This window comes from Sorex araneus, chromosome X (genome assembly GCF_027595985.1).
Source record: "Sorex araneus isolate mSorAra2 chromosome X, mSorAra2.pri, whole genome shotgun sequence".
Lineage (NCBI taxonomy): Eukaryota > Metazoa > Chordata > Mammalia > Eulipotyphla > Soricidae > Sorex > Sorex araneus.
The window spans coordinates 200,219,951-200,246,520 of record NC_073313.1 but is presented as its reverse complement, the minus strand read 5'-3'; the positions used below and the strand labels follow the sequence as shown (position 1 = coordinate 200,246,520).

At 37.8% G+C, this 26,570-nt stretch overlaps 1 protein-coding gene across 5 annotated transcripts in view; it reads left to right on the top strand.

Annotated features, from left to right (window-relative positions):
* SCN1A (sodium voltage-gated channel alpha subunit 1) overlaps positions 1-26,570 on the top strand; it is a 167,890-nt gene that overhangs the window by 11,773 nt on the left and 129,547 nt on the right. For 3 of the 5 annotated variants that reach the window (XM_055119685.1, XM_055119684.1, XM_055119681.1), the window contains exon 1: positions 16,712-16,957. The exons of 1 other annotated variant lie outside the window; for it this stretch is intronic. The gene's annotated coding sequence lies outside the window, so the exon portion shown is untranslated. Of the gene's footprint in view, positions 1-16,711; positions 16,958-17,722; positions 17,804-26,570 lie in introns of those variants that run through there. One more of the 5 variants, XM_055119683.1, reaches the window with a different exon arrangement.

Genomic DNA, 26,570 nt, shown 5'->3' with positions numbered 1-26,570 from the left:
ATTCAAGCATTGCTACTGGTTCTGCACTCAAGGAGGTACTTGGAGGAAAATATTTGGTTCCGGGGACAGAATCTTGGTTGGCTGCATGCAAGGCAAGCACCCTACTTACTGTACTATATTTCCAGCCCTATTTTCAGGGGGCGGGGTTTCAACCACACCTGAGAGTTCTTGGGGCTAATTCCTGCCTCTGTGTGCTTGGACTGATTCCGAAGGTTTCTGGTGGGGGGGGGGGGGTTATGGAGTTTGAAGGATTGAACTGAGGTTTTAAATTTTAATTTTCTTCCTTTTTTTTGTGGTGGTGTGGGAATTTAAACCAAGCATCACAGTAAGTCAAATGCTCTACCACTGAGCCACTTGACCAGTCAGCAGAAAAATAATTTTTTAAAGTTTTTATTATAGCCAGGCAATTTTATTATTGCCTCTGCAGAATGGGCTGGGAAAAGAGAAACTGGAAAGTGACTTTTAAGAGGCCATACTGGGTAAGTTACTTAATCCAGTGATTAGTTTGCTTAGTGGAAGATGGGCAGGGGACTTGTTTCAGTGTTTGTCAGAGTGACTTCTAAAGTGGCCAGGAGCTTTGGAAATCATGAGAAAGAGAGAGGCTGATCTGAGTCTGGATCTGATTGTGCACTTCCACAATCAGAGGAAGTGCTTAATGTGCTAAGGTTTCAGTGAAGGTCATGACCGACATACTCTACAGCTCTGCTTCTTTAACTGTAATAAGCATGGGAATCACCAGGGACTAGTGATAAAATGTAAATTCTCCGTTAGCAGCTAGAAGTGGATCCCAGTCCACAATTGCCACAAACTGTTAAGGTAAACAACATCAGGTCTTTGCTACACTTTGAGAAGCAAGGCTTTAACATGTAGAAATCGCCTTCTTGTGTGACTTGTGTCTTTGAAAATATGAAGTAGAGCCAAAAATCCCTTGTTTTCAGGTATTGAGCTGAGATTAAAAAAGAAAAAAAAAACCTTACTGAGTTTGATGTATGCAACATAAAGCTTTGTCAAATAGTCGTATTAGCAGTTCAAAGGTGGTGGCAGTCGCCATTTTTTTGTCCCATAATTTTTAGCAAGAAGTTTCAGGAAATGAAATATTGCCAGATTTAGGCAAGTTTCTTCCTCCCTTTCTCATGTATTTAGTTTACTTGTTGATTTCGTATTTCCAAACATAGTTACATTCTTTCAAATTTTGTGGAATATTGAATATGTCAGCACAAGTGCAGAGGAAGACTACCATCTGCCACCTCTCCTCCTGCCATACATGTCCCCAATTCGTTTGGCACAAGTCCAGGCTGTAGATCTATCCTACACCTCAAAATTGTCTGGAGTTGGCCAGATGCAAAAATGCACATCGTCCATTGCATCCCATGTGAGTGCAGTGTGATGTCAGCCAGCCCTCTGAAGAGTAAGCTGTGTCAGCTTCTGTTTATTTGCCTTTGACATCTAGAGACTTACCAACGTGCAATATAATGCTGTTATATTTCAGAGTATTTTACATATGATAAAACAATATTAACCAATGGTAATATTAGATACTTTGGAGACATATTATTAGTATAAAATCCACATATAGGGTCAGTGATATATACTATAGATGGCAACTTCTGCCTTGTACTCGGCCTACCAGGGTTTGATCACCTGCTTTCCATATGATACTCGGAGCCCACCAGGAGTGATCCTTGAATGCAGAGGCAGGAATAAACTCTGAGCTCTGTTGGATGTGAACCAGAAAAAATAAAATAAAACAAAGTAAAATCCACATTTAGTCATCTCCTTATGTGTGACCTTGGCCCAATTTTGCAACTAATCTTCATCTCCACAATCATGATAATTATAACAGTATCTATGCAAAGCCATTACTGTGATATTTTTAAAGTCCCAGCATATATTAAGTTTTATCACTCTTAATACATTGTTAGACTTGATTTAAAAGTGGTGATTTTTGAATATGGCTGATATACTTCTGAGTACCTACTGTGTATAAGGTACTATGCTAAGGGTTAAAGTTATAAAAAGACTTAAATAATTGATTTCTGATTTTGTGTTTTAAGCAAAGAGAAATAAATATTTCTAGAGCTAAGATAGAATTCCTTGTTGTTGTTGTTTTTCCCCCAGTACCAATGCTCACCTCTCCTCTCCCTTCTTCACAGCTGGTGGAACTTACAAATCATCCTCCCTATGCCTGTGGATAAGTGGGAGTTTTTATCAGGAAGAGTGTGATGAAGACACTTTACACAGAGCAGAATTGAGGGAGGCAAACAGAATGATGAGTTCTATGGACATGAACTATAGAGAGGACCCTATGGCCACAGGGAGGAATTAGTGTTTCTGGAACCCAAGAAAGAGCTGCAATCACAGAAAACAGTCTTGGCAGAAGTTACGACTACAAATTTTGGAAAGGGAGTGGGTGGAGTGATGTAGTGTTACGTCTTGGAAAAGGTCAGAGGAAAGACTCAATAACTCAATCCACAAAGGCCACTTTTTATAGCTAGTAATAATCTGGAACATCCAGATTATTATTTGGGGTTATTATTATTATTATTATTTAGCCCAAGGAAACTGAAAGATTACCTGCCCCTTGCCACCCCCATTGTTTTTTTTACCTTAAAGAAGTGGCCCATTTTTTCTTCCCTGATAAACACCATGTGTTATCTTCCAAAACTCCAGCTCTCATTAGCATCTAGACCCACTGACTCCTCATCTTGTTCACTAAGACTTTGGAGAACACTAGCTCCAACCAGCCTAACCTATTTTACATACCATTTCTCAGTGAAATTTATTTTCAATTTAGCCTCTTTTGCATAACCTCTATTTCATCTGATCATGACTGACTCAGAGGTACAACTTTAAATTAATGAATGTTTCATGAAAAAATAGCTTTTAATGATAACCTAGAGATATCCAATGCAGAGAGGTTATAAATGATGACACTGCTATCTTCGGGGCACGGGGGAGTGAGTCAGGAGCACAGAAAAGAAGAGCTTGAATACATACAAACAGCTGAATGCTAATTTAAGACATGATACATACATCCATGTTTATTATGTATTATATACTAAAATCAACATGTATATTACATATCTATATACACACACACATACATATCTGCGTGAGGAGGGTGAGTGTGTGTGTGTAGGTATGTGGGTGAGTATGTGTGCGTATCTTAGAAGCAGTTACCAGAAGTAGGGCAAATCATTTCTGAAGTTCATCATTGCTAGGGTCATGGAAAGATCCAGTCTCTGTATATGGTTACTTTTAAAATTATGAAGAGGATTTGAAATGTAAATAGTAGCATCATTTATGTGTTAATTAAAGAAATACAGACCCAGTGGAGTCCTTTCCTTTTTATTCAACCTGCTCTAAACTACAGAGAAGTGGTATAATGCAAGGAACTTAAATAGAGTAACAACAAGAGTGTTAAAAATATTCAGCTGGTGAGATAATACAGTGAGTAAGGTACTTGCCTTGCATTCAGGTGTTGGAGGTTCAATTTCTGGCTTCCCATATGACCCCTGAACACTACCAGGAGTCCTGAGCACAGAGCCAGGGATAACCTTTGAGCACCCTTGAGGGTAGTAACCAAATAAAAAAAAAACAATAAAAAATCTCTCAAAGATGTCAAGTGAAGAAAAGAAACAAAGAACATGTATTATTCCTCAAATGTCCTTATTTATCAAGTGCCATGGGAAAATAATTGAGATGTGGTTCTATCATTTAAACTTCCTACAATGAATAAAAATCAGTTTCTCTTTTGTTTGACTGCAGATGATTGTATATAGGAAGTTGCTCATAAGCATGGGAGTATAGTTTTATAGCCTGTTCTTCTATACGAGGACCCAAGTCATCCTAGGTTTGGGTAAGACATCCAGATACTCAGCTGTTTGTCAGAAAGAAGTAATTCAGTACATGGAAACAAAACTTTCCAAGGCTCTCTAGGTAAAAATAGGGTAACTGATTATCTGCCTTTTCTCTCCTACTCACTGGTAAAAAATGTGAAACCTTCCATTAGAGAACCTAAGCGCAATAGTATAGCAAGTAGGGTATTTCCCTTGCATGTAGAAAATCTGGGTTTGATCCCTGACACCCCAGATGGTCCCTCAAGCACAAAAGGAGTGATTCCTGAGTACAGAACCAGGAGTGAGCCCTGAACATTGCCCCATGTTGTGTAGCCCAAAAACAAGAAGAGGAAGAGAAAAAGAAGAAAGAAAGAAAGAAAGAAAGAAAGAAAGAAAGAAAGAAAGAAAGAAAGAAAGAAAGAAAGAAAGAAGAAAGAAAGAAAGAAAGAAAGAAAGAAGGAAGGAAGGAAGGAAGGAAGAAGGAAGAAAGAAAGAAAGAAAGAAAGAAAGAAAGAAAGAAAGAAAGAAAGAAAGAAAGAAAAGAAAGAAGAGGAAGGAAGGAAGGAAGGAAGGAAGGAAGGAAGGAAGGAAGGAAGGAAGGAAGGAAGGAAGGAAGGAAGGAAGGAAGGAGGAAAGAAAGAAAGAAAGAAAGAAAGAAAGAAAGAAAGAAAGAAAGAAAGAAAGAAGAAGAAGGAAGGAAGGAAGGAAGGAAGGAAGGAAGGAAGAAGGAAGGAGGAAGGAAGGAAGAAGGAAGGAAGGAAGGAAGAAGAAGGAAGGAAGGAGGAAGGAAGGAAGGAAGGAAGGAAGGAAGGAAGGAAGGAAGGAAGGAAGGAAGGAAGGAAGGAAGGAAGGAAGGAAGGAAGGAAGGAAAGTCTGCAAGTAGGACCTGAAAGGCCTCTGCCCATTTAGAATTTTTGCTTTCCCTAGGAAAGAAAGAATATATTTATAATCACTTTATTTATATGAGTTTTTTAATGAATTTGCAAAAATGGAAAAACTACTTAGAGATGTATAGAAGCTGTTAATCTGCCTGAAAAAAAATGGCAGCACCCAATTCTAGTGATGTATGTACACTTTATGGATAGCTTTTTTGTTCAATAATATCAGTGGCTTTCTTTCTTTGAACAAAAGGAAAAAGATGATGGTAAGAATTCTGTAGGAGATCACAGTCTGTGTGTTGTATATACTGTTATGGCAAAGTTCAATTTTATTCTGTAAATAAAATGTCTTCATAAATATCAGCTATTTCCTTTAGGGCAAATGAAGTACTTTTTATTAAAAATTTAACTGAAGCTCTTTGATAAATGTTCAAGTAATGTAATTCATTAATTTATATTGAGGTTAAAATGACAAACTGGTGTTTGGGTACTGTAAGTAGTCAATCATATTTTTCTTAGTGCTAGTTTTAACAGACTCCTCTTTGCAAAAGGAAAGAAATTGCTATCTGAAATATGAGGCAAAACTCTACAGCATAGTATTTAACTGATATACGGGCAGAGAAAAAGGGCTGGAGAAAGAGTACAGTGGCTAAGGTACTTACTTTGCACATGGATGACAGGGTTTAATCACTGGCACACATATGGTCTCCCAGTAGCTGCCAAGAGTGATTCTAGAGAGTGGAGTCAGTACTAAACCATGACTAAAAGAGTATGGGGAAAAAGTGAACCATATGTAAGCCCAGAATGCAACCTAGGACAGTAGTTTAGATTTTTTTAAATGATTCTTTGCGATAGCACAGCAGGTAGGGTGTTTGCCTTGCATGTGGCTGACCCGGGATCAATCCTTTGCCCCTCTTGGAGAGCCCCGGCAAGCTACCGAGTAGAGTTTATCGCCTGAACAGCAGAGCCTGGCAAGCTACCCATAGCGTATTCAATATGCCAAAAACAGTAACAACAAATCTCACAATGGAGATGTTACTGATGCCCACTTGAGCAAATCAATGAACAATGGGACGACAGTGATGATGATGATGGCAGTAAATGATTCTTAATGCACCTTCTTTGTCTCATTTGTGTCTCTCTCTTACCATCTTCTCATATTTCGCTTACATCTTCCATACTTTGAGCTATACATAAACTATAATGTGCCATTATAGTTCATGCACCAAACATGAACTTTAATGTCTCCTTTGGCATTATAGTTCAACATTATACTTTAGATATTATGATGTATTGAGATTTTGGTTTTAGAGCTTTTATATTTTAAAAAGCAGACATGAAGTTACAGATGTAAAACTTTAATCTTGCTTCCAAATATAAAAATGATTGTCATAAAATGGTATATTAGCCTAAAAAAACAGAAAAATATATTTTAACATTATATTTTAGCTTTTCAAAGACATTTTAAAGTTTTAAGTCTATTCACTTTTTGGATAATTTCCTGGGGCCCGCTGTTATGCTATAAGTACCTGGAGCTCTTGCCCTTGAGCTGAACATTTTTTGGCTAATGTTTAAGATCAGTGTGTGGAACTGGAGTGAAGGACAGGCACTTTCTTTATCCTTTGCTAATACCCATGTTGGTTAGTTGTCACCTCTTAAATAGTAACTGCAACCATACAGTCCATCATATCCATCTGTCTGTCAAACCATGAGTGAAAATCAATTGTGGTGTATCTAGAAATATTCATTTCTACTTTCTTCTTATGTGCTGATGCGCCTACTCAATATTAATTTCCTTCATAGTTAGATGGTAGAAGAAAATTGAATGGACCTTTATGGTATAAAACTAACTATGTGACCTTGGACTAGTCCCAGCCCTTTGCCTGGTCATCATTCTTTATAACCAAATGGCATCCTCCCTCATCACCAAATAAATACCCTTGTTTGCATGGCACTGTGAATATTCCAGCTCCTAATTCTTTTATGATTATCAAAACTGCCATCTCTATAAAGCAGTTGTAAATATAGATGCCAAGTGACTTTTTTATGAGGAAGGCAGTTTTTAATTGAATAAAATTTACTTAGGAAGAGGTAAGAGGAGGAAAAAAAGGGAAATACGTTCTCAACACAGAGGGTGGATTTCTTTAGGTGGAAATAAACCAGCAAAGATATATAGAGACAAGCATGTGACATAAGTGTTCAAGGGAAAACATGGACTTAAATAGCAACCCCTGACATTATTTTTTATCATGTTTTAGCAGTTATTTGGATCCTGACTTGTGAATTTTATTCTGGAATTTTCATTCACCAAAACCCAGAAGTTGCTCTTAGTCCAGCTTCAGATAATTTCTTAATTCAGATACTGAAACTGGGCTATGTTTGGAAATAAAATAATAGGTGAAACATTGCTTATGGTCTCAAATAGGTTGAGAAATTGGGCCAGGGAATAGTTAGAAGGTACACCAAGAGAGGGGAGAAAGAGATGTAAACTGTAACATTTTCTCAAAGAGAAGGCAAAGGAAGCAAAGTATGGAATATGTAACTTCTGGCTCACATATTTGTATTTATTTACTTTTAAGGTTTGGGGTCACATTCAGGAATACTCAGGGCATGGTCCTGGCTCTGTGCTCAGAGCTCACTCCTGACAGTCTTGAAGGCCCTTCTGGGGTGCTATGAATCAAATCCAGGTCAGCATCATATAAAGCAAGCAAATTATACTCTGTATAATCTCGCCAACCCCTCACCTGGTTTATACAGAAAAAGGAAAAATAAAATTTATGAAAAGTTGCATCGAAGTTATTCTCATGAAATACCAATGATATATGCTTACACTTTATTTTTTTTATTTTATAAGTTAGTTCACAGTATTTAATTGCATTTAATATTCAAACACCCATCCCACCACCATTACACCTTCCTACCACCAAATTCAGGATGTTTCCATTCCAAGCCCCAATCCCTGTCCCAAAACACAACCAAATGAATTTATTTCATATTGTCTGTTATGAAGAACTGCTGAACATGCTTACAAAAAAGTGCTCATGTAGGAAACAGTGTGAAAATTGTTCTTTTTTGACAGGAGCCATTAAGACATTCTATAGGCTATCACTAACATGTTGTTAAAGTTTGGGCGATGTGAGCTTTGGTGTGTATAAATATATATGTATGTATATATATAGGAAAATACGTATATATACATATATACATGTATATATTTCTTTCTACCCTTTGTTGCCTACTATCTGAACCCCATCAAATGTGGTGTGGTAACTGTGAAGAATGGGTAGGGAGTGTATTATAATGTGTTCTGCGGCCGCGCAGTCCAGGAATATGTTTACTCATATGTGAGGCTTGGTGCAAGCATGTGCGAAGTGGCATTGAATGTGGTGGCAGTTGGGTTCTAGTGATTTTTGGCTGCTGGAGCTGGGTCCCTTCGGGCATGGTAGGCTCTCACCCTGCTCTCTCTGGGGCGCTCCATGTGAAACAGCCTGGCACAGAGCCCGATGGCATGGTTATGGGGGCCTCATGTTATGCTCCCTTCCAGGAGAAGCAACCATGGGATTTGGCAGTGGCCGATGGCGAGAGTATCTGGCAGGAGGTGGCTTATGGGCATGACACCCTGGGTCCCCGGAGACTGGGGGAAGCAGGCAGAGGATCTCCTCTCCTGGTCCCATTGAGCCCAGAGTCCAAGGTCACAAGGTTCCATATGCTTACACTTTAACTGAGAACTAAAGACAAAAATAAATCAGGTTTCCAGCCCAAATAATGACAGATTTAAAATAGCTATTTTACAAAGAACATTAGATTAAATTTTAAATATATTATTGATATTGTGAAAGGGTGAAAAAGATAATATTGTAGACAGTAATAACAAAGCAATCTTGCAATTTAGTATCCATTTTGGATCAACATTGCAAAACTGTTATTATAAGATGCTTTATACTCATTCATATATTCAATTCCCTTTTTGAGAAAACAGGTCAATGTATTCCTATTCCTTGTTCATAAAACATATTTAGTTGGTTTTAGAATACCATTATTTACTTCTCCAACACCAAAGGCTGCCTATATAATTGAATAAAATGGCAGTGAATCCTCAATCAAGAAGTAATTGCAACCATGGAAGTGATCATATATGGGTTTTGGTCAAGATCTGACTTTTGTATTAACTGGATTGGCAGGGGACAAAAACAAGCAGGGGAGAAACCTGGAGGATCCAGTTATCTCCACAATTAGTTGGAAATCTAGATCCTTCTCTCAGCTGAAAACACGGTATTGTGGTGAAGCAAGAACTTCCCCCTTCATTCTCCTCCACCACCAGAAAGAGACAGAATTGAGAGCAATTTTAATGATTCTAAATGTTTAAAAAATATTAAAACTACTAATATCAAGCATTTGATATCATGTTTGAAAAACAGTAATTGATCTATGTGAGGGTAAAGAGGAGGAGGGTAGAAAATGCACAATCTTTTTGTTGTGGTTGTTTTGGGGTCACAGCTGGCAGTGTTCAGGGCTTACTCCTGGCTCTGCCCTCAGAGATCACTCCTGGTGGTGCTCATTGGAATATGTGGGCTCCCAGAATTTGAACCTGGACTAGCAGTGTATATGCAAATGTCCAGAGGCCCCTGGAGAAAGTGTAATCTTTACTACAGTTTCAGATAGTTGCTTTGTAATGCCTGCAAGACATTCTGAAATCAGTAAGCCTCTGTCACTATCCCTGTCACTGTCATCCCGTTGCTCATTGATTTGCTCGAGCGGACACCAGTAACGTCTCCATTGTAAGACTTGTTGTTACTGTTTTTGGCATATCGAATACGCCATGGGTAGCTTGCCAGGCTCAGCCATACAGGGGAGATACTCACGGTAGCTTGCAGGGCTCTTCAAGAGGGACAGAGGAATCAATCTGCATTGGACGCATGCAAGACAAATACCCTACCTGCTGTGCTATCACTCCAGCCCAAGCCTCTGCACTATCAAGAAATTATAATTTTTAAACTCTCAGAAAAACAGTTGGTTCTAGTAATAAGATTTGAGCTTTAATAACATTTTATGCATTTACTTATATAGCAGCAGGTAAATTCTACATTTATATTTGGCTCATTTTCAAAAGGACAAATTAAACTTGAAAGTAAAAACAAGAGTTCATTATTTTCTGCCAGGAAATAGTTTCTATTTCTAAAACAGTGACTAAAAAGACACAGTGTTAGTAAATGCTTGAAGGAAAACAAATAGTTGATAGTAAGTGCAGCTTTCTCTATATGCTTAACAAGCAAAAATATGGTGCTGGGAAAGTGTCATATCTACACATGAAAATATCTTCAACTGGTACATATAATATGCTTCTTATAGGAGCCTATCAGAACCATGTTTTAACTGAGTTATATTTACCAGTCTCAAGGGCCAAAATCAAGACTTGAAGCCTAATAATTATATAGTGACCCTGTGGTTTGAGAATCAAAAGATCGAATTCAAATTCTTCTCTGGAATATACTGTCCATGATGGGATATCTCAATGTTCTGCCAGAAGATCTCCTATCACACTGTGAGTGACATTGCCATTATATTCTCTGGTGCACAATCCCCAAATAAGATCATTCATGCCCAAGTTAAACTCCAGTCATCACTGCACTCATTTGTGGAGTATAGAATAACATCACATGAGGCTGACACCCAAGGACAATAGATACAAGGGCCAGGAAGATTGCCCCATAGCTGGAAGCCTGCTTCATGAGTGGAGGATAGAAAGCAGATGGAATAGAGAAGGGATCACTAAGAAAATGACGACTGGAGGAACCAGTTGGGATGGGAGATGCATGCCGAAACTAGATAATGGACCAAACATGATGACCTCTCAGTGTCTGTGTTGCAAGCCATAATGCCCAAAAGTAGAGAGAGAGTATGGGGAATATTGTCTGCCATGGAGGCAGGGGGAGGGTGGGAAAGGGGGGGTTATACCAGGGATATTGGTGGTGGAGAATGTGCACTGGTGTATGGATAGGTGTTTGATCATTGTGAGATTGTAACCCAAACATGAAAGTTTGTAACTATCTCAGTGATTCGATAAAATTTAAAAAAAACAACATCCAGTCATCATAGACTAGTGAGATGTTCAATGAACTAAAGCAAATACTTGCAAGTGAAGGCCTAGGTTTGATCTCCAGTGCTGCATAGTTCACCGAGCACTGCCAGGAACTACCCAAAGTACTGAACTGGGATTGTTCCTGAAAACCATGAGATGTAACCCTTAAACAAAGTAACAACAAAAATATAAACAGACAAATACCTCAGGAAACCAGTACTCTGACCCCCCCCCGCTTTTTTTTTCAGGGAGAATTCAACTTCCAGATGCCTTACCCTGTACACTCAAATTACAGTAGAATCTAAAAACATATTCTGCTTTAAAACTTTAACTTACAACTCCAATCAAGGGAATCATTAGCTCAAATAAATTTGGAAACCATTACATTACTTTGGAAAATTTTTGGCCAAAGATCAAGAATAATTTTCTTCCCAAGCCAGGCCTCAAGTTAATTAATAAAATGTTTTTATATGACTTCTGGAAGAAAAGTTCAAACTCCAACAAATAAGCATCAGGCAATATGTTTTGATAACAAATTTTGTCATTATTTCTGCAAGAAAATATTAAAGAGAATTCATATGTTAATGCACCAGTTCTTCAGTCTTCTGTTGCATATTTTTTTGTGAATTCTTTTAAAGTTCTAATCACAATAGAAAATTACCATGTCTGCCTTAGAACTGGCAGAACTAGTGCAGATTTGACCCTTTGAGTGTCCTCTCTTTCTTTTCATACCCAAGATTTACTGACATTGGTAATGTTCCATTGTAATATTCCCTTTATTTTTTGGGTATCCAGCAGTGAACTGCTGATGTCAGCCTCTAAAGAGTTACATGCCAAACAAAAGTAAAAGTCCAATTCTCATGACAGAGAGGGATATGCAAAGACGATAGGACATCTTATGCCTTCATTATTATAGTTGTATTAGAAACTCTTCCTTTAGAAAGGCACAGCTCGAATATTTAAGCCAGTTAACTCAGTCCTTGCATTAACAGTCATAGAAGTACTGTTGGCTGGAGCGATAGCACAGCGGGTAGGGCATTTGTTTGCCTTGCATGTGGCCGACCCGGGTTTGATTTCTTCGTCCCTCTCAGAGAGCCCAGCAAGCTACTGAGAGTATTCCGCCAGCACGGCGGGATACTGGCAAGCTACCTGTGGCATATTTGATATGCCAAACACAGTAACAACAAGTCTCACAATGCAGATGTTACTGGTGCCCGCTTGAGCAAATTGATGAGCAACGGGATAACAGTGCTACAGTGCTACAGAAATATTGTCATGTATAAGTGCCAGCTAGGATTGATAGCTATGTACATTCTACCTTCTGAGACAGGATAGTAGCAGGCCTCCAGGAATGGCTAGTATGAAGAGTAGGAGAAAAAGAATGCTAAGTTATCTTTTCATTTTTTGAAGGTGGAAACATGAGAGTGAAAAGAAAGTTATATGTTAATAAATTGTTCTGTCAAACAAATCTAAACACTAGAGGGTTTGTTCTATTGGGAATTTGGAAGAGGTGAAGAAGATAAGAAAAAACTTAAGATTCTCAGCACAAGGTCAAAAGAGACAAGTGCGATAGCTTTAATAGGGAGCACTGGTGGTTTCATTTTAATTGATCCTTTTCCAACTTTTATGAACATGTGATCTAAGTGTATACTACACTAATAAAAATTTCCTGGTTTGCTTTTCTGCCAGGCTTTACATGAGGAGTATTTAAATTTACCAGTGTAGTTAAACTGATTCAGTGCTAATAAAATGCCTTGTGGACAAATGCTGAGCTGTTCATTAAACTTACTCATTCCAAAATGGATAGGGTGCTGGACTCCCTTTTGCCCCATTGTCTATCAAAGTACTGCCATTTACTCTCTCAAATTTAACAAGTTTAACTTAGCTTTCAACTTAAGTTAAGTTGAACTTTAGCTTTCAACTTAACAAGTAACCATATTCCTCAAAACTAAACATGAAGTTGTTCTGTAATTAAAAGGGGAAAAAAAGACTGTTCATTAAGAAAATAAATATGGTCTAAGAGAGGGAATATTTCCCTAAAGCCTGTGTAGAACTTATCAGTTTTCAAGAGGGAAGTTCTGCCAAGAGTAGGGAAGACTGTGGATAAAGATACTGAAATGGAAGGATGATATGTGATTTGAAGTGGAAGGATGATATGGTGATTTAAAAGCAATCAATGTGCCCTCCCATTTATCTGACATATCACTGCAAAATGAGAAGGATTTTTTCTGTTTCATTCACTCTTCAGAATCTGGACAAGTGCCTGGAATAGAACAGATGCTTGAAGAAATGAATAAATGAAATATTAGATGCCCAGAATATGAGCAGTACTTGATAGCTTCCAAGACCTAGGGTAATGAGGGTTCCTGCTATAAGGGAATTGGTTAGCACACTCTATAATAACAGAAACAGTGGTCGAATAAGCAGATAGAGAGTTTACTTGCGTATGGCATGGAATTCTAGATCGTGGGAAGGACTGCAACTCCAAAAGGGAAAATAATGTGAGTTTTATGCTTTTCTTTTGTCATGACTTCTATTCCTGCAAGACGTCTTCTGGAGTCTGCATTGCAAGGCAAGACTAGCTCCCACAACTGTCTATTAAATGACAGTAGTTGCTGTCTTTGGTAGGACAGCTTTCCCCTCTACTCTGGCTCTCTGTAGCCAGGAGAGTGGTTTCAGCTCTGTAGGTAGGAAGGGAGAATTATTGAGAGGACGCTTTTGAAAAGACACATAAAATAGGTTGACTCTTATAAGCAATAAGAAGGCATTAAGATCAGGTACTCATCTTTTATATCCTATGCGTTAATAGTATTCTTCATAGGGAATATGTTTGTCTAAAGTTTTTTAAACACTACTTTTCAGTTAACATATTTCTGGTTTATTCTACATCCATAACATCCTGGTATTATTTCCAGATTTACTATGTCTTCAACTCCCTTTATCTGGGTTTGCCCTTTTTATTTGGAAGGGGCTATTACCACATAGTACTGAGGGTGCTGGGAACCACCCATAAAGATGATTTTTCGGGATGAATGTTCAGTACTCTGGCTCAATGATGAGGTACTACTCAGGCCAAAAGTGATGGGGTCTCCTGGAACAAGCCTATTAGTGCCCATGGGGTCATGTGGTACTGGAGATCAAACTTAGGTCCTTGCACATGATGCACCTCTTCTTTTTCAACATTGTAAGGCATTAAGATTTACAATACTGCTAATGACAGTTTCATGCACATAATATTTCTCTCAATGAGAGTATAAGCTCAGTTGTGTAACCAATTCTCACATTCTGATGCCTTGGTCATTTGCTATTTCCTCACTAGATTTCTTATGTGCATATGAGGGAGGTCATTCTGTTCCTATCCTTTTGACTTCATTTAGCATGATGCTCTCCAGATCTGTCATATACTATGAGCATGTTTTGTATTTTCTTATGGTCAAGTAGTATCCCAGTAATCTGTTATTGGACACTTGGGTCATTTCTGGATTTTGGATACTGGATGTTGTGAATAGTGCTACAATTAACATGGGAATGAAAATGTCTTTTCAGAAGAGTTTAATGTCTCTTCAGAATAGAGCCTTTGGGGTAGATACCTAGAAAAGGAATTGCTGGATCTCAGAAAAGCTCAGTTCTTAGTTTTCTGTTGTATTCATAATGTTTTCCAAAAAAGGCTTGACCAGTTACTATTCCCACAGCAGTGGATGAGGGTTGTTTTTTTATATATATATCCACATTGAAACTGATTGATTTTGATCCTTTATATGCAAAACATGCACTGAACCCGGCTCTCTGAATCTCCAACCTTTTGACATTTTCTTGACTACCAGAATCTGCACCACACCATTGACCAGACATTAATTAATGCATTAATGTTATCCTGACTGTCTTTTATGAAATAGGATACTTTGTGTGTGTGTCAGGGGGTGGGTTTAGTTGAGTCACATAATGGAGTTCAGAGCTTACTTCTCCAGCCTCAAAAGCATAGGATTTTCATGTTGGAACAGGAAGTTATCTTATTCAATTTCTTTCCTCCAAGGATGAGAACATGCATTCATCAGTAGCATATATATATCAGGACTAGAAAATGTTTAGTGAGTACAGAGTCAAAAGTTTCTATGACAGGGTTTGGGGTAATAGAGCCCGGCAAGCTACGAGAGTATCCCGCCAGTATGGCAGAGGCTGGCAAGCTACCCATGGCGTATTCGATATGCCAAAAACAGTAACAAGTCTCACAATGGAGACGTTACTGGTATCCACCCAAGCAAATCAATGAACAACGGGAAGGCTACAGTGCTACCCCAGGTAGAGCACTTGCCTTGAACAGAGCAAGGGTTTTATCCCAGGCACTACATATGGTCCCCTCAGTGCTTCTAGGAGTCATCCCTGAGCACACAACCAGAGGAAGTCCTGGATGGACACCACTGGATGGGGGCACAGGGTGGGGGAACACCAAAATTTCTGTGAGTCCAGACCAAGAGAAGAAAGGTAAATTAGAAGGGTATGGTGCAAAGAATATTGGATTTCAGAACAGCTTGGCTTTTTTATTTCTTTGCAAGCTATGTATGGTTGTGAATAAATCTCAAGGAAAGTTGAGAAAGTCTCAGTACTCTCAACAATACAACTACAATATTTATAATAATGTTCATGGCATATATAGGACCCATAATATCTATAGAAAAAAATTTAGAAGAAGATGTCACTTAGTAAATGAAAGGCACATATAATGACTGTTATCGAAATAGATGTATTTCATAAAAAAATAGAATAAAATACTCATGAATAACTAATCTATACATAGCAAATTATAAATTTATGTAATGCCAAATCTGAAACACTGTCAGTTTTAAAGGTCAAGCAGTATATAAAATAGAAAGTTTGGGAGCTGGAGTGATAGCACAGCGGGTAGGGTGTTTGCCTTGCACTCGGCTGACCTGGGTTTGATTCCCCGCATCCCATATGGTCCCCGAGTCTGAGCACCGCCGGGAGTAATTCCAGAGTGCAGGGCCAGGAGTTAACCTCTATGCATCGTTGGGTGTGACCCAAAAAGCAAAAATGCAAAAAAAAAAACCGTTATATTCTCGATTATTAGAGTTATAAATATAGATTCTCCATTGTCTTAGAGAAACACAATCGTATCCACAATTGATCCAAAAGCTGATTTGGATCCAAAACATATATATACAAATAGAAACAAAATGTTATTATAATTAACTCTTGGGGTTTTGTTCACAAAATAGCAAAAACACATTGTACTAAAAATAATAAAATCATAGTTTTTTATAGTGGGAAAATAACATTTTTTTTAACTCGAGTTTTAGTAGAAAATGAGAAAATGTAGGCTTTCATGTAAGAGTTCGAGAACTTATCTGAGCCATATTCTTGTTTTCATTAATGCTGAACTTTTGAGATATTTCAGAACTTAGATCTCACCCTGGGTCCTACTATTAAAACAACATTTAAAATAGAATTTTCAATCAAAGACATATGTCTGTAATAAAGATGGATTGATTTTTTTAGTGGAATGAAAGTCAAAGTTGATTACAAATTCTGTAACTTGTAAAGATAACAGCAATAAATACAGGACAAAAACAGAAATTAAAGAATAATTGGAAAACAATATAGGAGGTATTTGCTCTCTTTGATAGCTACATCTTGTTTGAAAGTTTTTCACCTCTGCAACGTTTGGTGTTTGATATGATAGAACATTTGGGTGTGAAGGAGAAGCAAGAGGAAGCCATAGTACAAGAGGCAAAGGGAAGCAGGAAAAGGAGGTTGAGAGGAAAAAAGAGGCTGAGAACACAAATCCTGGGGGTGAGAAAACATTTAATATTTGGCCACTAGATGGCGGTGGAATGTAAGGTGCTTTCTCGATTTTTTTTTTTTTTTTAACAAGCTATTTGCTGATTTGTATTAGGTACCATAGAGTGAGGCGAGGATGAAGCCGAGAGGATACTGCAGAGGTCTCTGGTGTATGTGTGGATGTGTGCGTGTGTGTGTGTTTGGGTACGTGTGTCCTGCCCCAGTGAGACTGCAGCCCTTGTAAATATTCTTCACCTTTGGCGAGAAGGAATCTGATCAATTGCAACCGAAGGCACGTTTGTTATCCTCTGGTCTTTGGGAGATGCTGTTCCTCATTGCAGATGGGTAATTTTCCTTTTTATCAGGTAAGCCCTCTGGTTGTTTCGTCGCGATTTGAGGCATATTCGTTCCAGTTATTCCTTTGGAAAAGGGGCCCGTAGATGGACAGTTTGGGCAGAGCAGGAAGTCCTTTTTTTTTTTTTGTATGAGAATTCGAACCAACTATCCCCCTCCTCCCTCTTCTCCTCCCTTTCTCCTCCCCTCCCCATCCCCCCTCCTCTCAACCTTCCACGAACTGAAATCAGGTTTGTTTTTGCAGTTCAGCATTTTGATACAAGATGGGTTTCTTTGGCCAGAAATAGCTTGGAAGCTGGCCAGCTCTTGCCTTTGCTTGCCTTCATCCTATTCGAGGTCTCCTTTTGAAGCCCCCTGGTTCGCCGAGTGCTTTGGAACTTGAACGAGCTAGCGGTGAATAGAGGTCATATTGTTCCGAGGGATGGAGCAAAAATTAGATCTCAGTGTTAACCCCACAGGAAGGAGGAAGGCAGCGGGACCGCTGCTGGAGCCTAGCAATGCAGGGGTGTTCAGCCTCCCCTGGCTGAGGCTGGGCTTTAGGGAGAAATGCTTCAAGCTTGGAGCAAGAAAGGGACGAAGATTGATTTCCCCCAACTCTCACCCAATCACACTGAAAAAAGGAGCTTGAAGGAAGTGGGAAAGAATCCCCCCCCCCCTCCGTGGGATGCCAGAAAGGAAAGATTGAGTAAGTTTTAAATAGACAGAGGTCACTACCGGCAATGATACTGCAGGGGTTGTTAGCTTTCCAGTGTGAACCGTTTTGCTTTTCCAAACAGCACAAGAAATGGGTGGCTGTGAGGCTTGTTCAAATGTCTGTGGTCTTTGCTCTCATAGATTCTCTCTCCTACCTGTTTGAGGTATGTGTATAAAGCCCCTCTTCCCCCAACGTTTGCTTCTCATATTTTTTTTTTGTTCTCTTCAGTTACTTACTGACAATTGTCACTCCTTTTCCATGAATCAGTCCAAATAGAGTGGTAGAGCAGTGATGGGTGCTTTTTTGGGTGTCTGATGAAGCTACCCAAGCCAAAGAGGGCTCTTATTCTGTCCATATGTGCATGTGACTGAATATTTCTGAGCTGCAGTAGCAAACTTGCAAATTGCCAAACGCTGTTGCTGTCACACCTAACAAATGTGGCTGCTTCATCTATGGATTTACAGGTTCACATGGTATTTCCGATGTCCTAGTAGAGTGAGAGAACATATTTCTTCCAAAGATACTTTAAATTATCCCAAGAAAATGATGCCCAACAGAAATAGGAAAATTCCATGCTGAGGTTATGATGCCTGCTTTAGTTTTTTTCTGCCCAGAGGGTAGCTTACCTCTCCTATTTGCTGCAGGACCTTGGCAGGCCTGGATGATGTAACTTGGACAATCCACACATTCACGGGTATCTGACACTTTCCTTACCCTTCCTCTGTGCATTTTGGAAGCAGGGTAATTATGGTGGATAGAATCCTCTAGACCCCTCATTTATGGTTGTCTTTTTCAATCCCTGGCATCCTTTTTACAGGAGCAGTACTGCAATTTAGGCCTTCCTCCACAAAGCTCCTTGAAGAGATTTTTAGATGGTGTCTATTTTAGGAACATAATGTGTAGACAGGAATGGGTGGCCACAGAGATTTACCGGAAAACAATTTCGTGGAGAGGGTGAGGTAACATTATAAACCACGAGAATAGAGCACAAGTAGCTGGTTATAGCACTCGAACCCAGCAATAGAATTAGTTTTCATTAAACTCTTTGCAACTGCTTTTTATGGCTTGTTCCCTTCTTGGCTCACATGGTCTTCCCCCCCCCCCATTTTTCTTTGGGTAGCTGTACATTTCAATGCTCATGCTGGTTAAAACAACAAACAAATACTCATATCCATTTCTACTGCCTATACAAATGGTCCTGTTTACGTAGTCATCTCTTGCTGGGAGATTTGGTACCCAGAGCCTTGTTTATTAGGGCAATTTCCCTTTAAGGCATGGTCTAGAGGGTTTCTCAAGCCCTAGGAGGGGAAAGGAAGGCACAATTGGAGGCCTAATTAATTATACAGTATCCAAGAAGGCACTGGGGATCTCAGCCAGTATTCTGCATTACCAACCAGAGATATCAGAGGCAAAGGGGCAAAGGGGTAGACCAGAGACCCAGAAGTTAATTTGCGTTTCACTTGCCATTAAAATAGGGTATGGAAATTCCAGAATCTCTGACGGATCCTGTTGGAAACCCTCTTGCTCCTAGTACTAAGGGTTCTATGAAGGTACCAGAGAATAATTCAGAGAGGGGAAATGTTAGAGTGCCTTCTCTTGGTGTTGCAGATAAAGAAGGGGGAAAAGTGGGGTTAATGGGGCTACGGTGGATTTGTTTGGTCCTGCGGGTACAGCATTACATTTCATCCTCATGGGTTGTCAGAGGCTTACTACCTGTAAATACCTGGAGTTTAAGGCCTCAGCCTCCCAGTGTGCTTAGAAGGGGGAGGGGAAGAGAAAGAGATTTTAGGGGAGGGTGGAGAATCTGCAATTTGATGCTTTTGTAGTCTTCCACCTCTGGGTCAGTGGGGTTTTGTATTGTGCAGCAATTACTTTGCTTTGAAAGTCTGATTAGTCAATTCAGCATGTTTCACAGCTCAGTGCAGATTTTGCTGGTTTAAAGTAGAGGTGGGGTAGAGCTTTATTCTATGGCAATTGTAGCCAGAAAAAAAAAATTGAGCCATTTTAAAATTGTCCTAAATTGTGCTTTCCTAACTTTTCCTTTTGTTTCTGGGGCCTCATTTCTTATTTTATTTAACAGTGATTCATTGCATTCACTCTGTCTGTTATTATTCTAAGCAGTATTTTATATTTTCTTATATAATTTTGTGTGGTTGGTTCTGTTGTGAATCACCAATCAGTGGATTGAACACAGTGATGTGAAGTTTACTTGTCCTTGAATAGGCAGGAAATGGCAGCGCTTAAACTTGATACCAGGAAGCACGATTTTGGGTTCCTGACCATACTTGTGTGATTACAAAGCCAAGGTGTAGCCCACAAAGTCAGGTCTTAGGGTAGTATGATATGTACAAGGCAATCTACCCATTTGGTTGCACCAATCTTAGCATCTGTATATCATTGATTAGTTTTCTTGCATGTCCATATATGAAAATACTTTGGTTCAGGATGATTTCCTAAATCTATTTATTCATTGGGGCAAGAAAGATAGTATAGATATTAAGGAGCTTGCCTTGCATGTAGCTGACCATACATGATCACCAAGTCACTCCAGGAGTGACCCTTGAGCACAGAGACAGGAAAAAGCCCTGAGCACTGCCATGTGCAAACCCCCCACAAATATATCCATTGGAAATGTATGTCTTCCTTTCACTAGGTGACCAGATGTGAAAAATTAAACAATGTTCTTCCCTACATGGTGCTTTCTGTCTAATGAAGAAGTTAGACTGTGAATATGTTAGTTGCAATAACATTGTACAGAGGGAAGTCTGGTTGGTTCTGGTGAGAAGGAATTCTGATTCCCTGTGTATCTTTGTCTCCTCTTTGTCAGGCTATTCCACAAAAGTACATGCATGTTTTCTGATGAAAACTAAATCAGGAAAAAGAGAGAGTGAGGATTATTGGCATCAGCAGGGTAAAGCTGATGCTAAGGAGATGTAGAAAGATTGCTGAACAGAGAGAGAGAGAGAGAGGGAGGGAGAGAGAGAGAGACCACAAGTCCCAGAACATTCAATGAGGAATTAGGTATGAGGAATGAGCCCTGCCAGGGAACCATCCTGAGAGAACTGGAAAGAAGCAGGTCATAGATAGATCTGTAGAGCACTTGGACTCTAATAGTCCCTGGTTTTGATTAAAAAAAAAACCTGCAAAAATAATGTCAAATAAAGTTAAATTTAATGTGACAGATTACTAGATTTAAAAAGACTATTCATTTTCACACGAATTTTTTTAACAGTTTGTAAAGTTCTGTTAAAAATGCTTTAGTTCCTAGAATGCAGTATAATTGACTCAAAAATATTCAAAAGATGCAATTTGATGGAAAAGAGTATGCCTGAGTAAGATTGTTAGGCTTTTTGCATACTATTAGTTAAAATTAAAAACTAGCTCCACTCCCCCAGTCCTTCTTGTGTGTACGTAAGGACTTTCCTCTGACTAAATTGAGGAGGTGCAGGCAGAAAGCTGACATTCAAGATAGAAAAAGTTTTTACATTCCCTAGCAAGGTCAGGATACAGTAGGTACTCAATATTTCAGGAGATCATTTTTGGGGGCAGGTGAATAAATCTGAATGTGATTTCATATTAAATAGTAAAATATAAACATTTTACTATGTTTCTGTTCTCATCTGTCGTAAACTGCTTTTACATTTTAAAATTTTCATCCTAAAGTTTGATTTGTTGATTTCCTGGCTGATTGCTCTCACTCTCTCTTAATTACCGACCTACAATGTAGTTTTCAAGCAAATCTGAGTTTCTTTTTCAACTTAAAATAATATTTTCTTCTTAGATTATCCCTATGATTTGTCAAGATTCCTTGTCCTCTCATAGAGCTTCTTCCTGTGGTGAGCTATCTGTAGCCTTGACTTGCAATCTGATGAACTAGCTAAAACTTTTAGTTTTATTTTTTCTTTTGTCAGTTATGTTTTTGATGTCATATATAAGATGTCGGACATCACTGTCTAACTGAAGTCTATCAACATTTTTTTCTTTTTTTCTTTTGCTTCTAAGCAATATGGAAAAAGATGAAAAGATTCTAATCTTATATTTAGGCGTATAATCCATACCCATCAATTTTTATATATAATGTGAGGTAGGGAGTCTAGCTTCCTTCTTTTTCACGTTGGCTTCAACTTGCCTCAGCATTGTGTGTTGAAATGGCTGTTACTTTCACCATTTAATTTATCTTGCTCATCTTGTTTGTCATGTCATAGTTATATGGATCTATGTTTTTAGTCTCAAGTGTTTCATACACTGTGTGTTAGAGATGACATTTTTCTTTAAGAATAAAGGGGCTGACAGTTACTCTTCTAGAGAATTCCATATGACTTGAATGTCTAAGAAAATTGGGCCACGTAACTGTTAAACCATTTTTAAACCTAATTTCATGCCACAATTTTTATTATTATTAAAAGCATATTCATCTGTGACTTACTACGAATTTAAAAAGATAATAATGATAATGTAATGAGATTCTATTTGGTGATAATTAGTTATTTTTAATAAATCTCTCTACTATAATACATGGACTGGAGCGATGGCACAGCAGGTAAGGTGTTTGCCTTGCACGAAACCAACCCGGGTTCGATTCCTCCGTCCCTCTCGGAGAACCCGGCAAGCTAGGAGAGTATCCCGCCCGCACGGCAGAGCCTGGCAAGCTACCCGTGGGGAATTCAATATGACAAAAACAGTAACAAGTCTCACAATGGAGATGTTACTGGTGCCCTCTCAAGCAAATCGATGATCAACAGGATGACAGTGACAGTGACAGTGACAGTTCTTTATTTTGCTAGTCTGCTTTTGTCTCAGAAAGCCTATTGGTGGTAGAGGCTGGGGGAATGTTAAATTTGAGACTAAGGTGTGCCATTCAGAAGGATTGAGATATTAGACATTGAATCCAGCAACCTAAACAGGAATTTATTTCTCACAGTTCTTGGAGGCTATAAATACAAGATCACGGTATCTACAGGTCTATTTCTTTCTCCTGCTGACGGGTCCATGGTTGCCTTCTTACTGTATCCTTGCATTATTCTTCCTCTTTGTCTATGCATCCTTGGTGTCTCCTATTGAAATTTCCTCTTTGTATAAGGACATTAGGCAGATTATAGTGACCACACTGACAGTCTCATTTTAACTTAACTCCTTCAATGGCTTGTCTCCAAGTGCAATCACATTCTAGGTAGGTACTTACAGAGTTTAGTTAGGGTTTCATTATGAAAATTCTGAAAGTGTCACATCAGCCCAAAGCCCTTTTGTTCAGTTACACAAATGAGTACTAAAGTGGGAAACAAAGAAGACTGAAATGGATAAATTAGTTTTTGTTGGTGCTTAAAGTGTTGCTGTCATACTAATGGTGAAATTTCATTTTTCCTGCTTTCCTCTCACTGGATATTAAGAAGTTATCTGTATATTTGTTACTAGCCCAATAAAGTCAATTATGTATGTATGTAAAAAGAAAATAACATGAAACAAAATGATGACCATCCTTTATTCATGCATGCAAATTATGTCAATAAACTGATGGAGTAGGGAAAATTGGGTATAAAAATTTTGCTTTGGTAAATTATTTAATACAGCTCACAGAAATTAAAAGTTGCTCTCAAACCTAAAGGAGAAAAGATAATCAGATAGTTTAGACATTAGTTTTCTGTTTACTTTATTATTATTATTTTTTTATGAAACTAGTAACCTAGTATGGATCCTATTTTTCAAGTTTGACTTTTGTTATTGTTATGGTGGGGGTGTTTTTTATTTTTGTTCCTCGGTCATTTTTATTTAAGTTTAGATTTCTAGGAAGTGAGTAACTTCTTGAGTTTGAGTTAGGAATCTGATCCCTTTAATTAAAGATGGATTAGACTTTTGACTTCACAGTATTTGGATAGGAATAATTTGATGCTATTCCTTGTTTAAGAATAGTAATTACATATGAGGATGATGTTTAAGTGATCCATGATCAATGCAAATAATGAGATATTATAGTTTTATTAGGTATAATGTCTCAAAAAATAATGAAAACAACAGAAAAAGAAAAGACAAAAGGGCCTTTCCTTAAGAACAAAGCAGAAAGAATCTGATAGTTATTTCTGGCATATAAAGCATTATTTCTATTTCCCTCTTCATAAATTTTCTTTTAAAAATCCAGGATATTGAATGCTATTTTTCTTATAACAAAAATAATAGTTTCTAATATCAAAACTAAAAGTGAAGTATTAAGGAAGTGAAGTACTAAGGAATAAAGATAATAATGATTCCTACAGCTATACAAAAGTATAAATCAGTAGTATTGCTTATTTATTTACAAATTTTTCAAAGTAAGTATGTATTGACTTATAAAAAGAAGTAGGTGTTGGGGTAGACCCAAAATATCAGAACCAGAACTAGCATAAATTATTTTTAATGCAATAGTGTAAATTTGTTTCGTATGAAATATTTATTGTATCTAAAATCAAATAGTTAATACAATGGAAAGTTATTGAGGAAAGAGTAAATGTTAGAAAATGTTGAAAACTCATAAGCTCTCTATAATAAAATTATAGTGATTTAAAAGTTACATAACTATAAAAGAAACTTTAGGAAGGGATCTAAGTACATTTAGTTTTGAACTGTTGAAGGGATACCATTCTAAAAATTGTGTAACTTGGCAATATAACTTCTTCAGAATTCAGCAAAATGCTAAAATAAAAAATTCATATTTTTATTGTCTACTACTTGCAATGGATCGTTTAGATTGTTCAGATCCTCAAATTGAGAAACTAAATCCCAAAACAATGTAAATTCTGACATAATAAATGTCAGAAAGTAATATAAAATAAGTTTTATTTTAACAATTGACAATACAGGTCACCAAGTTAGCAATAATCAAGTTATTAGATTATCCTAAGAAATGATGACAATAGTAGATTAACAATGTTTTCTATTCAGCAGTGGTGGAGCGGTGATGTTGTCATTAATGTTGCTTTGGGGGTGTTAAATAATACAAATTGAGCATGTAGTGAGGAACCGGCATGAAGAAACACAGATGATTAATGATAAGTCTAAGATAAAATCATGTAGGCTATTTTAAGCAAATATTATTAATTAGAAAATTTTAGAGAAATACCGAGTAAAGAAATTAGAGCATAGGGTTTCCAATTATATATTCATAGAGGAGGGAATGCTAATAGAATTGTTACCTAAAATATTTCAATCATAAAAATTCAGTGGATTTGAAAATCCTGGAAGGAGTTGCTTTGAGACTTGACAAATACTACCAGGCAGCAGTTTGGATATTACCCTGGAATGTGATATGCCATTTTAAAAGGCCAGTGGTATTTTAGGCTATGAATGTGTTGGTACAAAACCAAAGAGGCAACAGATTGGTTTCAGGTCTAGAATGCTATAGTTTCAGTGAAATGTGGGTTTGACGTTTCAAATTTCTAGTGATTTGAGTAGTCTAGACTGTAGAAAATTGCATACCACTGCGTAAGGCATTTAGAGGATTATAGATCAACTTGTATGAATGAAGATTGCTGTTTGAAGAAATTCTATAAATGAAATTTTAACATATTTAAAAGTTAAATAGAAGACAGTGAGCAAAAAATTTATACAGTAATAAATAAAAACTCCATAATTTTTTTGGGGGGGTGCTGGAGCAATATCTCAGTGGATAAGGAGTTTGCCTTGCATGCAGCCAACCTGGGTTCGGTTCCTCTGCCTCTCTTGGAGAGCTGGCAAGCTACGAGAGTATCCCGCCTGCACGGCAGAGCCTGGCAAGCTACCCTTGGTGTATTCTATATGCCCAAAACAGTAACAACCAGTCTCACAATGGAGACATTGCTGGTGCCCACTCAAACAAATTGTTGAGATCTATGAGCAAGGGATGACAGCGGTGACAGCAGTGAATAAAGAATGGAATGTCAGTTCTCTTCTCTCTTGGTCAACTTTATTTTCCTTAATTCACACTTTTGTCATTCATTTTAATTTTATCCCTTTTGTGCTTTAATCATAATCCCTCCTTCACTCAGTGAATTATATGTAAATATGTCCAGCATCTTTTTCATAGTCTTTGTCATATATCTGTCACTGTCACTGTCACTGTCATCCTGTTGATCATTGATTTGCTCGAGCGGGCACCAGTAACGTCTCCATTGTGAGACTTGTTACTGTTTATGGCATATCGAATATGCCATGGGGAGCTTGCCAGGCTCTGCCATATGGGCGAGATATATAAGAATTCCAATCTGAAAAGCAGAAAATTTATTGATATGATTTCAGTAATAGTTTTTATAATGTGTTGACAGACATTCTTTACAATCTTTCAGGGAGTCCATTTGCTCAGAGCTTTTTGCACAATAATATATATTTTCAGTCTTCTTTGCTGACTTGATATCTTGCCCTGATGAGGCAAGATCAAGATGCCTATTTTTGACACATCAGAATAGTGACTTCAAACTATATTGGTAAACATTATATTCCTCACTACCATTCACTCCCAGCAAAATGAAGTAAATAAATAAAAGTAGTAGCCAGTTTTACTAAGAAAATGTGTTTGGTAAAACACTAAGAGTCTTATATTTCATATAGACACAAAAGCATTCTTTTTAACATTTGTGGACAGATATGGGAAGTATACAGAAAGAAAATCTGCCACTTGTCAATGTATGATGATGGTTAACCAAAAAATAAAAAAAACATATTTAGTATTGAATAGCAAACTGAATTATCAGCTTTTTCCCATTGTATACCATTTTTGCTTGCAAGAATGAAAAAGTTGTGGTTATTGAGACTTAGATATCTGGCAGATGATCTTTTGAAAACAAATGAAGTGAGCATGTTGTTTCAAGAAAAATAACTGACAATATTTGTGCCCACTGACAACATTTGAATTTTCAAGAGAGAATTAGAATATTGGAAAACTTGTATCTGCTACCATGAGATCAACAGCTTGCTCAAAACTTAGA